Source organism: Coregonus clupeaformis, chromosome 12 (assembly GCF_020615455.1).
Source record: "Coregonus clupeaformis isolate EN_2021a chromosome 12, ASM2061545v1, whole genome shotgun sequence".
Classification (NCBI taxonomy): domain Eukaryota; kingdom Metazoa; phylum Chordata; class Actinopteri; order Salmoniformes; family Salmonidae; genus Coregonus; species Coregonus clupeaformis.
This window is the reverse complement of record NC_059203.1, coordinates 15,921,316-15,936,039: the sequence shown is the minus strand read 5'-3', so window position 1 is coordinate 15,936,039 and position 14,724 is coordinate 15,921,316. Positions and strand designations below refer to the sequence as shown.

The following is a 14,724-nucleotide window of genomic DNA, read 5'->3' as shown; positions in this document are numbered from 1 at the left end:
CACCACCACACTACACCACCACCACACTACACCACCACCACACTACACCACCACCACAACACACTACACCACCACACACACCACACTACACTACCACACTACACCACCACCACACTACACCACCACACTACACCAACACACTACACCAACACACTACACCACCACACTACACCACCACCACACTACACCACCACCACACTACACCACCACACTACACCACCACACTACACCACCACCACACTACACCACCACACTACACCACCACCACACTACACCACCACCACAACACACTACACCACCACCACACCACCACACTACACTACCACACTACACCACCACCACACTACACCACCACACTACACCACCACTACACCACCACCACACCACCACACTACACTACCACACTACACCACCACCACACTACACCACCACACTACACCACCACCACTACACCACCACACTACACCACCACCACACTACACCACCACACTACACCACCACCACACTACACCACCACACTACACCACCACCACACTACACTACCACACTACACCACCACCTCACCACACCACCACACTACACCACCACCACACTACAACACCACACTACACCACCACACTACACCACCACACCACACCACCACACTACACCACCACCACACTACACTACCCCACACCACCACACTACACCACCACACTACACCACCACACTACACCACCACACTACACCACCACACTACACCACCACACTACACCACCACACTACACCACCACCACACTACACCACCACACTACACCACCACACTACACCACCACCACACTACACCACCACACTACACCACCACACTACACTACCACCTACACCACCACACTACACTACCACACTACACCACCACACTACACTACCACCTACACCACCACACTACACTACCACACTACACCACCACCACACTACACTACCACACTACACCACCACCACACTACACCACCACCACACTACACCACCACACTACACCACCACCACACTACACTACTACACCACCACCACACTACACCACCACACTACATTACCACACTACACCACCACCACACTACACCACCACACTACACCACCACCACATTACACCACCACACTACACCACCACACTACACCACCACCACACTACACCACCACCACACTACACTACCACCACACTACACCACCACACTACACCACCACAATACACCACCACCACACTACACCACCACCACACTACACCACCACACTACACCACCACCACACTACACCACCACCACACTACACCACCACCACACTACACCACCACCTCAACACACTACACCACCACCACACCACCACACTACACTACCACACTACACCACCACCACACTACACCACCACACCACACTACACCACCACACTACCACCTACACTACCACACTACACCACCACACTACACCACACCACACTACCACACTACACTACCACACTACACCACCACCTCACCACACCACCACACTACACGACTACCACACTACACCACCACACTACCACACTACACCACCTCACTACACCACCACACTACACCACCACCACACCACCACACTACACCACCACCACACTACACTACCAAACTACACCACCACCACACTACACCACCACACTACACCACCACACTACACCACCACCACACTACACTACACCACCACCACACCACACTACACCACCACCACACCACACTACACCACCACACTACACCACCACCACACCACCACCACACTACACACCACCACACTACACCACCACCACACTACAACACCACACTACACCACCACACTACACCACCACACTACACCACCACACTACACCACCACACTACACCACCACACTACACCACCACACTACACCACCACACTACACTACCACACTACACCACCACACTACACCACCACCACACCACACTACACCACCACACTACACCACCACACTACACCACCACACTACACTACCACACTACACCACCACACTACACTACCACCACCACCACCACACCACCACACTACACCACCACACTACACGACCACCACACTACACCACCACACTACACCACCACCACACTACACACACCACCACACTACACCACACACACTACACCACCACACTACACTACCACACTACACCACCACACTACACCACCACCTCACCACCACACTACCACACTACACCACCACACTACACCACCACACACCACACTACACTACACCACCACACTACACTACACACTACACCACCACACTACACCACCACACTACACCACCACACACACACCACCACACTACACCACCACACTACACCACCTCACCACACTACCACACTACACTACCACACTACACCACCACCACACCACCACACTACACCACCACACTACACTACACTACACCACCACACTACACCACCACACCACACTACACCACCACCACCACACTACACCACCACACTACACCACCACACCACACTACACCACCACACCTACACCACACTACACCACCACCACACTACACCACCACACTACACCACCACCACCACACTACACCACCACACCACACTACACCACCACTACACCACCACCACACTACCACACTACACCACCACCACACTACACCACCACACTACACCACCACCACACTACACCACCACACTACACCACCACCACACCACACTACACTACCACACCACACTACACTACCACACTACACCACCACACTACCAGCTTCTCTTCTTCTACCCCTGTAGCTCAGTTGGTAGAGCATGGCACTTGCAACACCAGGGTTGTGGGTTCGTTTCCCACGGGGGTTGTGGGTTCGTTTCCCACGGGGGGCCAGTATGAAAATGTATGCACTCACTAACTGTAAGTCGCTCTGGATAAGAGCGTCTGCTAAATGACTAAAATGTAAATGTACTATTTCCTCCTGTGCAGAGAGTATTATTATTTTGTATTAAATGCTACTAGAAGAACAGAACAGAACCACTTCTTTCTCTTCTACAACAGAACAACAGACGGCAGAGAGTCTTTGTTCCAAATGGCACCCTATTCCCTATATATTACACTAAGGATCTTGGTCAAAAGTAGTGCACTACATAGGGAATAGGGTGGCATTTGGGATGCAGACAAAGTCTTTGTTCCTGTAGAAGAAAACGGTTGCATACACACACACACACACACACACACACACACACACACACACACACACACACAAAGGTAGGCCATGTCATTTAGAATCTGTCCTCGGAGAGAAAGGCCTTGTTTTTCCTTTTAAGAATTGCTGCTGGTAAAATCAGGGCAGTGAGGAGCGTAAAGTGTGTGTGTGTGTGTGTTTAGTGTGCGTGTGTGTGTGTGTGTGCGTAGTTGTGAGGGGCAGGAAATAGAAGAGTTGGGGAATGGTCCTTATTAAGGTAGACTGTGCTCCATGGCAGTCATTCCTAGTGGGGTTGAGATTAAATAGAATGTGTCACAGGGGAATGAGAGACGTGTGCTACTGGCCCATATTAGAATGATCATTCCTCCCTCTCATCTTCCTCCCTCTCTCCTCCTCCTCTCTACTCCTCCTCTTCCCTCTCTCCTCACTACTCCTCCTCTTCCCTCTCTCCTCCTCCTCCCTCCTCTCTCCTCCTCCTCTCCCCTCCTCCTCTCTCCTCCTCCCTCCTCTCTCTCTCTCTCTCCTCCTCCCTCTCTCCTCCTCTTCCCTCTCTCCTCCTCCTCTCTCCTCCTCCTCTCCCTCCTCCTCTCTCTCCTCCTCTCTCCTCCTCTCCTCTCTCCTCTCTCTCCCTCCTCTCCTCCTCTCCTCCTCTCTCTCCTCCTCTCTCCTCCTCCTCTCCCCTCCTCCTCTCCCCTCCTCCTCTCCTCCTCCTCTCCCCCCTCCTCCTCTCCTCCCTCTCCTCCTCCTCTCTACTCCTCCTCTTCCCCTCTCTCCTCCTCTCCCTCCTCCTCTCCCCTCCTCCTCCCTCCTCCCTCCTCCTCCTCTCCCTCCCTCTCTCCCTCCCTCTCCCCTCCTCCTCTCCCTCTCTCCCTCCTCCTCCTCTCTCCTCCCTCCTCCTCTCCCTCCTCCTCCTCTCCCCCTCCTCTCTCCTCCTCCTCTCCCCTCCTCCTCTCTCCTCCTCCTCTTCCCTCCTCCTCTCACTCCTCCCTCCCTCTCTCCTCTCCTCTCTCCTCCTCCTCTCCCCTCCTCCTCTCTCCTCCTCCTCTCTCCTCCTCCTCTTCCCTCTCTCCTCTCTACTCCTCCTCTTCCCTCTCTACTCCTCCTCTCTACTCCTCCTCTTCCCTCTCTCCTTCTCCTGTGAATCCGGTGAGACTGACCAGAGAGAGGGGACATCGCCTTCCACCTGATGGCGAAAACTTGAATCGCACCGCATCTGCCTCAAGCACAAATTCACGTTGTTCCTATGACCAGAGAACGTGAAATAAAATAGGCACAACGAGCTGCTAATAACAATAAAAACGCAGGGCTATAAATAATAATATTTTATAATATTATAATATAAATATCGATACACTTGGCACCTCATTCATTGCAGCTGCAGCGCGAGTGGGAGTAGGGAGAAGCGAGTTTTACGTTTTGTAATAGTGTTGAATAAAAACTTAAACATGAACTCACTCATAAAAAACAGCAGCTCTTTGCTGTATTCTTTGACAGTCTCCCTCTCTGGTCATGGTTTTAAAAGTTATGAAATCTCAGGTAGGCTTGTATCAAACTTGTTGGCACAGTGATTTGAGCTATCAGATTGGCCAGCGCAGTAGGTGCACTCAATTTAGCAACAGATCTCCAGGTCCGCCGGGTAGGTGGGGACACTTTGCCTATCTGGTGTGTGCAGGGCTTCTGAATCAACTGCACCTTCCCCCCAACAGAGCAACACCATTAATAAAAAAGCAGCGCAAGACAAATGTTTGGTGATCGACTAGGAATGAGGATCCCTCTGATGAGAATGGATTTATTTGTATTAGGAATGAGGATCCCTCTGATGAGAATGGATTTTTTTGTATTAGGAATGAGGATCACTGATGAGAATGGATTTATTTGTGTGTGTGTGTGTGTGTGTGTGTATGTGTGTGAGTGTGTGCGTGTGTGTATGTGTGTGTGTGTGTGTATGTGTGTGCGTGTGTGTATGTGTGTGTGTGTGTGTGCGTGTCCACATACAGTATGTCATACTATAGGGTTCACAGAAGGCCGGTTGCACCTTAATTAGGGAGGACGGGTTCATAGTAATGGTTGGAACAGAATAAATGGAATGGTATCCAACACATGGTTTCCATGGTTTCCATGTTTGACACCATTCCATTTACGTGTTCTAGGCTGGGGTTCTAGGCTGGGATATCAGGATTTAAACTGGGATATAGAGGTCTAGAATGGCATATAGGGTTCTAGGCTGGGGTTCTAAGCTGGGATATAGGGTTCTAAATTGGGATATAGGGTTCTAGACTGGGACATAGGACACCGTCTGAAGGACGTAGTCTGTATGATGTATGCTGGGATAAGATGTCTTCTCCAGTGAGATGTGAGGGGCCATCAACCAGAAAAGGAAAAGGAGAGAGAGAGGAGGGAGGGAGGGAGGGAGGGAGGTGTGAGGAGAGAGGAGGTCAGACAGACACAGTGAGGGAACAGAGGAGGAAATGAGAGGGAGAGAGAGAGGGATGGAGAGAGGTAAGAAGGGAGAGAAAGGGATGAGAGAAGTAAGAAGGGAGAGAGGTGAAAAGACAGTCAGGGTTAAGGAACAAACAGAGACTTCCGGAGAGGACACTGCTCACAAAACAGTTCACACTGCTCCTGCTACCTGTTTCTACAGCACCAACTTGCGAGTTGGGTCATCTACCGTTCTTATTTTTATTTTTTTATTTTACCAGGTAAATTGACCCGAGAACACATTCGCGTTTACAGCAACGACCTGGGGAATAGTTACAGGACTTTACATTTACAATTTAGTCATTTTAGCAGACGCTCTTATCCAGAGCGACTTACAGTTAGTGAGTGCATACATTTTTCATACTGGCCTATGACTTTCAATGTAGCAACTGTTTGCTTGCAGAGGACTACCTGGGCAAAGTGGCTACTCTCAGCAAACAAGAAGCGAACTTACACAAGCTACTGGGAAATCCACACCCGCCTAGTTTCTCTTGTACTCCAGTAACTGGACGCCGCTCTGGCCTGGTGGGAGTGTCGCCGCCGTGTCGTCTCTCAACAACCGACTGGCCCAGTGCTCTGCAGGGATGCCTCGCCGAAGGGGTCTCCCCCCCTTGCCTGGAGTTAGTCGGATGCTTCTGGATGACTTAGTGGACGTTCCTGGTCTCGACCCTACCAACCCCAGCCATGGAGCCACGTCACTCACCCTGGAAGTAGAGAGCAGCAGCCTCTGGCAATAACTCCTTGGTGATGAGAAGCCCCAGACCGGATACAGACTTCAAACAGCTTTGCCGCCCTGGATCCATAGGTTCCGGCGCCTTCGTCCCCTGGGGGGGCTTCCTCTTCGAGATCGGTTCCGGAGGTAGCTGCACCTTCGTCCTCTGTTCTGTCTGCCTCTCTGGTGGCTTCTACCTATGGGTTCAGATCCTCAGAGCTCCTCCCTCATCACACCGTGAGGGTGTCTGAAACTCCAGCCCTCTTCATCAACCACAATGGATTCTAGGGCTGGCTTGGGTCCATCGGGCCCCACCTCCCATTGGTCCTCGAAGGGGTCTTCTAAACCACTCGAGGCGAAAGATCGGCCGGACCTCCTCGGCCATTTCACCAGCTGTCGTCATCGGCAGCTCTATGGTGAGAAAAATGTAGGTTCCCGTGGCAAAAACCCTGTGCTATCCTGGAGCACGAGTGCAGGACATTACAAGGCTGCTTCCTACTGTTCTATGACACCATTAGGAGGACTAGCTCGGAACTGCTGAAAATGAATTTTGAAGAACTGATCCTCGCTCTGAAAGATTCCAAAAAGCGGCCAATAATTTCAAGTCCGGCGTTGGGCCGCGGGTGTGAAATATCTGGCCCCGTGTAGCTCAGTTGGTAGAGCATGGCGCTTGCAACGCCAGGGTTGTGGGTTTTGATTCCCACGAGGGGCCAGTATGAATGCCAACGGTGTAGGTGTTGCCATTTATGTTCAGAGTCGTATTCCTGTAAAGCTTAGAGACGATCTCATGTCAAATGCTGTTGAAGTAGTATGGCTACAGGTTCACCTGCCTCACCTAAAGCCCATTCTGGTGGGAAGCTGCTATAGACCACCAAGTGCTAACAATCTGTATCTGGATAACATGTGTGAAATGCTTGATAATGTATGTGATATCAACAGAGAGATATATTTTCTGAGTGACCTAAATATTGACTGGATTTCATCAAGCTGCTCACAAAAAAAAGCCTAAAACTGTAACCAGTGCCTGCAACCTGGTTCAGGTTATCGGTCAACCTATCAGGGTATTTACAAACAGCACAAGAATGAAATCATCAACATGTATTGATCTCATTTTTACTAATGCTGCAGAAATCTGCTTTAAAGCAGTATCCAAATCCATTGGATGTAGTGATCACAATATAGTAGCCGTATCTAGGAAAACCAAAGGCTGGGCCTAATATAGTGTATAAGAGGTCATACAATACGTTTTGTAGTGATTCATATGTTGAAGATAAAAAATAATATTTGCTTGTCTGTGGTGTGTAATGGGGAGCAAACAGATGCTGCATTTGACACTTATGAAATTGCTTATTCCAGTTACTAATAATCATTAACCCATTAAGAAAATTACTGTAAAAACTGTTACATCCGGTAGATTGATGAGGAATTGAAAAATGGTATGGTTGAGAGGGTTGAGGCAAAAGGAAATAAGTCTGGCTGCACAGCCGATTGGCAAACGTACTGTAAATTGAGAAATCATGTGACTAAACTGAATAAAAAGCAGAAGAAACTACACTATGAAACAAAGATAAATGACATTAAAAAAAGATCGTAAAAAGCTTTGGAGCACCTTAAATGAAGTTTTGGGCAAAAAGGCAAACTCGGCTCCATCATTCATTGAATCAGATGGCTCGTTCATCACAGAACCCACTGATATAAGATTAGAAACTTAGGCATGACATGCCAACAACAAATTCTGAACCTACACATCCATGCATAACTGACCAAATTATAAAAAACAAGCCTTGTAATTTTGAATTCTGTAAAGTGCGTTTGGAAGAGGTGAAAAACTTGTTGTCAACAAGCTGGAAAATGACTGAAGATGACAGGCCTGGAGCAAAGAAAAATACATTATGCTACCCAAATATAGTAGTAAACAGTAAAGCCCCCTTTACTGGCTCAAACAGCTGACCAATCAGCCCTGTTACCAACTCTTACTAAACGTGTTTTCTAATTGGTGTTTGACCAGACACAATGCTATTTCAAAGTAAACAAATTAAATACAGATTTTCAGCACGCTTACAGGGAAGGACATTCAACAAGCACAGCACTTACACAAATGACTGCTGATTGGCTGAGAGAAATAGATAAAAAAGCTGTTTTGTTAGACTTCAGTGCAGCTTTTGACATTTTTGGTTATAATCTGCTGCTGGAAAAACATATGTGTTGTTGCTTTACATCCCCTGCTATATTGTCACGCCCCTGGCTCTGGGGACTCTTAAATGTTGAGCCAGGGTGTGGAGTTTCTATGTTGTGTTTTCTATGTTTAGTTGCTAGATCGTTTAGATCTATGTTGGCCAGGGTGGTTCCCAATCAGAGGCAGCTGTCGCTCGTTGTCTCTGATTGGGGACCATACTTAGGTAGCCTGTTGGCACTAGTGGGTTGTGGGATCTTGTTCCGTGTAGGTTTGTTGTGTGTAACCTTAAGACGTCACGTATCGTTTGTTTGTTGTTTTGTCGTGTTTGCACAGTTATAATAAACATGTACGCTTATCCCGCTGCGCCTTGGTTCGACCAATCTTTAAACGATCGTGACATATATTGTGGATCGAGAGTTACAGTGGTTTGCGAAAGTATTCACCCCCCTTGGCATTATTCCTATTTTGTTGCCTTACAACCTGGAATTAAAATGGATATTTGGGGGGTTTGTATTGACTTACACAACATGCCTACCACTTTGACGATACAAAATTTGTTTTTTAAATCTGATTCTACTGCTTGCATCAGTTACCTGTTGTGGAATAGAGTTCCATGTAGTCATGGCTCTATGTAGTACTGTGCACCTCCCATAGTCTGTTCTGGACTTGGGGACTGTGAAGAGACCTCTGGTGGCATGTCTTGTGGGGTATGCATGGGTGTCTGATCTGTATGCTAGTAGTTTGACTTCATCACTACTTGTATTTGTGAGAAGTATTGACATGTTGAACGCACCGAGCTGTCTGTTTAAACGACTATGGCGACAGCTGAAAAGAACCCTTTTGGAACCCTTTTTTCTAAGGGTATACATAGCATTTAGGTCTTTGTGGGTGTGGAGTTGGCTGGGAGGGGCTGGGCTGGGAGAGGCTGGGAGAGGCTGGGAGAGGCTGGGAGAGACTGGGAGAGGCTGGGCTGGGAGAGGCTGGGAGAGGCTGGGAGAGGCTGGGCTGGGAGGAGGCTGGGAGAGGCTGGGAGAGGCTGGGAGAGACTGGGAGAGGCTGGGAGATGGGCTGGGCTGGGAGAGGCTGGGAGGCTGGGAGAGACTGGGAGAGACTGGGAGAGGCTGGGAGAGGCTGGGAGGGGCTGGGAGAGGCTGGGAGAGGCTGGGGAGACTGGGCTGGGCTGGGATGGGCTGGGCTGGGCGGGGCTGGGCTGGGAGGGGCTGGGAGAGACTGGGAGAGACTGGGAGAGTCTGGGAGAGACTGGGCTGGGCTGGGAGGGCTGGGCTGGGAGGGGCTGGGCTGGGAGGGGCTGGGCTGGGAGGGGCTGGGCTGGGAGAGACTGGGCTGGGAGAGACTGGGCTGGGAGAGACTGGCGCTGGGAGAGACTGGCACTGGGAGGGGCTGGGCTGGGCTGGGAGAGGCTGGGCTGGGAGAGACTGGGCTGGGAGAGGCTGGGCTGGGAGAGACTGGGCTGGGAGAGACTGGGCTGGGAGAGGCTGGGCTGGGAGAGGCTGGGCTGGGAGAGGCTGGGCTGGGAGAGACTGGGCTGGGAGAGACTGGGCTGGGAGAGACTGGCGCTGGGAGAGACTGGCACTGGGAGGGGCTGGGCTGGGCTGGGAGAGGCTGGGCTGGGAGAGGCTGGGAGAGGCTGGCTTGGGCTGGGAAGACTGGCTGGGAGAGGCTGGGCTGGGAGGGCTGGGCTGGGAGAGGCTGGCGCTGGGAGAGGCTGGGCTGGGAGAGGCTGGGCTGGGAGAGACTGGCACTGGGAGAGACTGGGCTGGGAGAGACTGGGAGAGGCTGGGCTGGGAGAGGCTGGGCTGGGAGAGGCTGGGCTGGGAGAGGCTGGGCTGGGAGAGGCTGGGCTGGGAGAGACTGGGCTGGGAGAGACTGGGAGAGGCTGGGCTGGGCTGGGCTGGGAGAGGCTGAGAGGCTGGGCTGGGAGAGGCTGGGCTGGGAAGTGCTGGGCTGGAAGAGGCTGGGAGAGGCCCACTAGGTACAGTCCATTCACTAGAAAAGCAGTCCGGACCCCTGGGGCTCATAATATATTATGAACATGTGACTGTAGCATGTTGACAGATTGGTTTACCTGTCAGGAGAATAACCCAGATCATCACATGCTCTATGGATTTACTTCAACACCACATACAGGGCCGCTAACCACACACACACACATGCACACACACACACACGGGCACACAGTACAGGACAGTACTCATGCATATTAAACAGCAATAACACTATCACAGTGAAACAACAACAATGCTCTCTTTAGCATCTACCACAGGTGGTGTTGCTGAGAGCTGGTCTTTAGCATATACCACAGGTGGTGTTGCTGAGAGCTGGTCTTTAGCATATACCACAGGTGGTGTTGCTGAGAGCTGGTCTTTAGCATATACCACAGGTGGTGTTGCTGAGAGCTGGTCTTTAGCATATACCACAGGTGGTGTTGCTGAGAGCTGGTCTTTAGCATATACCACAGGTGGTGTTGCTTAGAGCTGGTCTTTAGCATATACCACAGGTGGTGTTGCTGAGAGCTGGTCTTTAGCATATACCACAGGTGGTGTTGCTGAGAGCTGGTCTTTAGCATCTACCACAGGTGGTGTTGCTGAGAGCTGGTCTTTAGCATATACCACAGGTGGTGTTGCTGAGAGCTGGTCTTTAGCATATACCACAGGTGGTGTTGCTGAGAGCTGGTGTGCTTGTCAGCATGCTGTAGTGTATAAATCTACACTCTTTAAAAAAAGGCGCTCTCTAGAACCTAATAGTGTTCTTCGGCTGTCCCCATAAGATTTAAAGAACCCTTTTTGGTTCCATGTAGAGCCCTTTCTACAGAGGGTTCTACACGGAACCCAAAAGGGTTCTGCCTGGAACCAAGAAGGTTCTACCTGGAACAGAAAAAGGGTTATCCTATGGAACCCTTTTCTCTAAGAGTGTACACAACGTTTAATGAACCAAGTAGTGTGATAGTCTCAGGTTACATCCCAAATAGCACCCTATTCCCTATATAATGCCATAGGGCTCTGGTCAAAAGAAGTGCACTATGTAGGGAATAGGGTGCCATTTGGGATGCACATTTAGTATCAGTGTTGCTGGTATCCCTAGCTGACCTAGAAGTCATGTCAACTGAAGCTAGGGGCCGAGAGGAGCAGACGAGAGCTGGGACACCTATTCCCTACGTAGTGCACTACTTTTAACCAGAGCCTTACGGTAGTGCACTATGTAGGAAATAGGGTGCCATTTTGGACGTGGCTGAGTCGCCTCTCTCTCTGCTGTCCTGGCGTCTCCTCTCCCTCTCATGTTACATGGAAAGCTACGGGTCCAGTGATGTGTAACTACCTTGTCAATCATAGGATACGTTATTCTCAGACTGGTCCTCATAGACTAGACCTAAGATAGTAAATGTACATCCGGGACACTCATTATATAATGAACACAAAATATAACCGCAACATGAAAAGTGTTGGTCAAATGTGTCATGTACTCATAAACATGGTGTTGTACTGATAGTCATGGTGCTGTACTGATAGTCATGGTGTTGTACTGATAGTCATGGTGTTGTACTGATAGTCATGGTGTTGTACTGATAGTCATGGTGTTGTACTGATAGTCATGGTGTTGTACTGATAGTCATGGTGTTGTACTGATAGTCATGGTGTCGTACTGATAGTCATGGTGTTGTACTGATAGACATGGTGTTGTACTGATAGTCATGGTGTTGTACTGATAGTCATGGTGTTGTACTGATAGTCATGGTGTTGTACTGATAGTCATGGTGTTGTACTGATAGTCATGGTGTTGTACTGATAGACATGGTGTTGTACTGATAGTCATGGTGTTGTACTGATAGTCATGGTGTTGTACTGATAGTCATGGTGTTGTACTGATAGTCATGGTGTTGTACTGATAGTCATGGTGCTGTACTGATAGACATGGTGTTGTACTGATAGTCATGGTGTTGTACTGATAGTCATGGTGTTGTACTGATAGACATGGTGTTGTACTGATAGTCATGGTGTTGTACTGATAGTCATGGTGTTGTACTGATAGTCATGGTGTTGTACTGATAGTCATGGTGTTGTACTGATAGTCATGGTGTCGTACTGATAGTCATGGTGTCGTACTGATAGTCATGGTGTTGTACTGATAGTCATGGTGTTGTACTGATAGTCATGGTGTCATACTGATAGTCATGGTGTTGTACTGATAGTCATGGTGTCGTACTGATAGTCATGGTGTCATACTGATAGTCATGGTGTTGTACTGATAGTCATGGTGTCGTACTGATAGTCATGGTGTTGTACTGATAGTCATGGTGTTGCACTGATAGTCATGGTGTTGTACTGATAGTCATGGTGTTGTACTGATAGTCATGGTGTTGTACTGATAGTCATGGTGTCGTACTGATAGTCATGGTGTTGTACTGATAGTCATGGTGTTGTACTGATAGTCATGGTGTTGTACTGATAGTCATGGTGTTGTACTGATAGTCATGGTGTTGTACTGATAGTCATGGTGTCGTACTGATAGTCATGGTGTCGTACTGATAGTCATGGTGTCGTACTGATAGTCATGGTGTCGAACTGATAGTCATGGTGTTGTACTGATAGTCATGGTGCTGTACTGATAGACATGGTGTTGTACTGATAGTCATGGTGTTGTACTGATAGTCATGGTGTTGTACTGATAGTCATGGTGTTGTACTGATAGTCATGGTGCTGTACTGATAGTCATGGTGTTGTACTGATAGTCATGGTGTTGTACTGATAGTCATGGTGTTGTACTGATAGTCATGGTGCTGTACTGATAGTCATGGTGTTGTACTGATAGTCATGGTGTTGTACTGATAGTCATGGTGTTGTACTGATAGTCATGGTGCTGTACTGATAGACATGGTGTTGTACTGATAGTCATGGTGTTGTACTGATAGTCATGGTGTTGTGCTGATAGACATGGTGTTGTACTGATAGTCATGGTGTTGTACTGATAGTCATGGTGTTGTACTGATAGTCATGGTGTTGTACTGATAGTCATGGTGTTGTACTGATAGTCATGGTGTTGTACTGATAGTCATGGTGTTGTGCTGATAGACATGGTGTTGTACTGATAGTCATGGTGTTGTACTGATAGACATGGTGTTGTACTGATAGTCATGGTGCTGTACTGATAGACATGGTGTTGTACTGATAGTCATGGTGTTGTACTGATAGTCATGGTGTTGTACTGATAGTCATGGTGCTGTACTGATAGACATGGTGTTGTACTGATAGTCATGGTGTTGTACTGATAGTCATGGTGTTGTACTGATAGTCATGGTGTTGCGCTGATAGTCATGGTGTTGCACTGATAGTCATGGTGTTGTACTGATAGTCATGGTGTTGTACTGATAGTCATGGTGTTGTACTGATAGTCATGGTGTTGTACTGATAGTCATGGTGTTGTACTGATAGTCATGGTGTTGCACTGATAGTCATGGTGTTGTACTGATAGTCATGGTGTTGTACTGATAGTCATGGTGTTGTACTGATAGTCATGGTGTTGTACTGATAGTCATGGTGTCGTACTGATAGTCATGGTGTTGTACTGATAGTCATGGTGTCGTACTGATAGTCATGGTGTCGTACTGATAGTCATGGTGTCGTACTGATAGTCATGGTGTTGTACTGATAGTCATGGTGTTGTACTGATAGTCATGGTGTCATACTGATAGTCATGGTGTCATACTGATAGTCATGGTGTTGTACTGATAGTCATGGTGTTGTACTGATAGTCATGGTGTTGTACTGATAGTCATGGTGTTGTACTGATAGTCATGGTGTTGCACTGATAGTCATGGTGTTGTACTGATAGTCATGGTGTTGTACTGATAGTCATGGTGTCGTACTGATAGTCATGGTGTCGTACTGATAGTCATGGTGTTGTACTGATAGTCATGGTGTTGTACTGATAGTCATGGTGTTGTACTGATAGTCATGGTGTTGTACTGATAGTCATGGTGTTGTACTGATAGTCATGGTGTTGTACTGATAGTCATGGTGTCGTACTGATAGTCATGGTGTCGAACTGATAGTCATGGTGTTGTACTGATAGTCATGGTGTTGTACTGATAGTCATGGTGTTGTACTGATAGACATGGTGTTGTACTGATAGTCATGGTGTTGTACTGA

General features: G+C 48.7%; 1 protein-coding gene across 12 annotated transcripts in view; it reads right to left on the bottom strand.

Annotated features, from left to right (window-relative positions):
* Positions 1 to 14,724, bottom strand: part of atp2b2 (ATPase plasma membrane Ca2+ transporting 2) — a 265,384-nt gene that overhangs the window by 195,830 nt on the left and 54,830 nt on the right. The gene's annotated exons all lie outside the window — the stretch shown is intronic.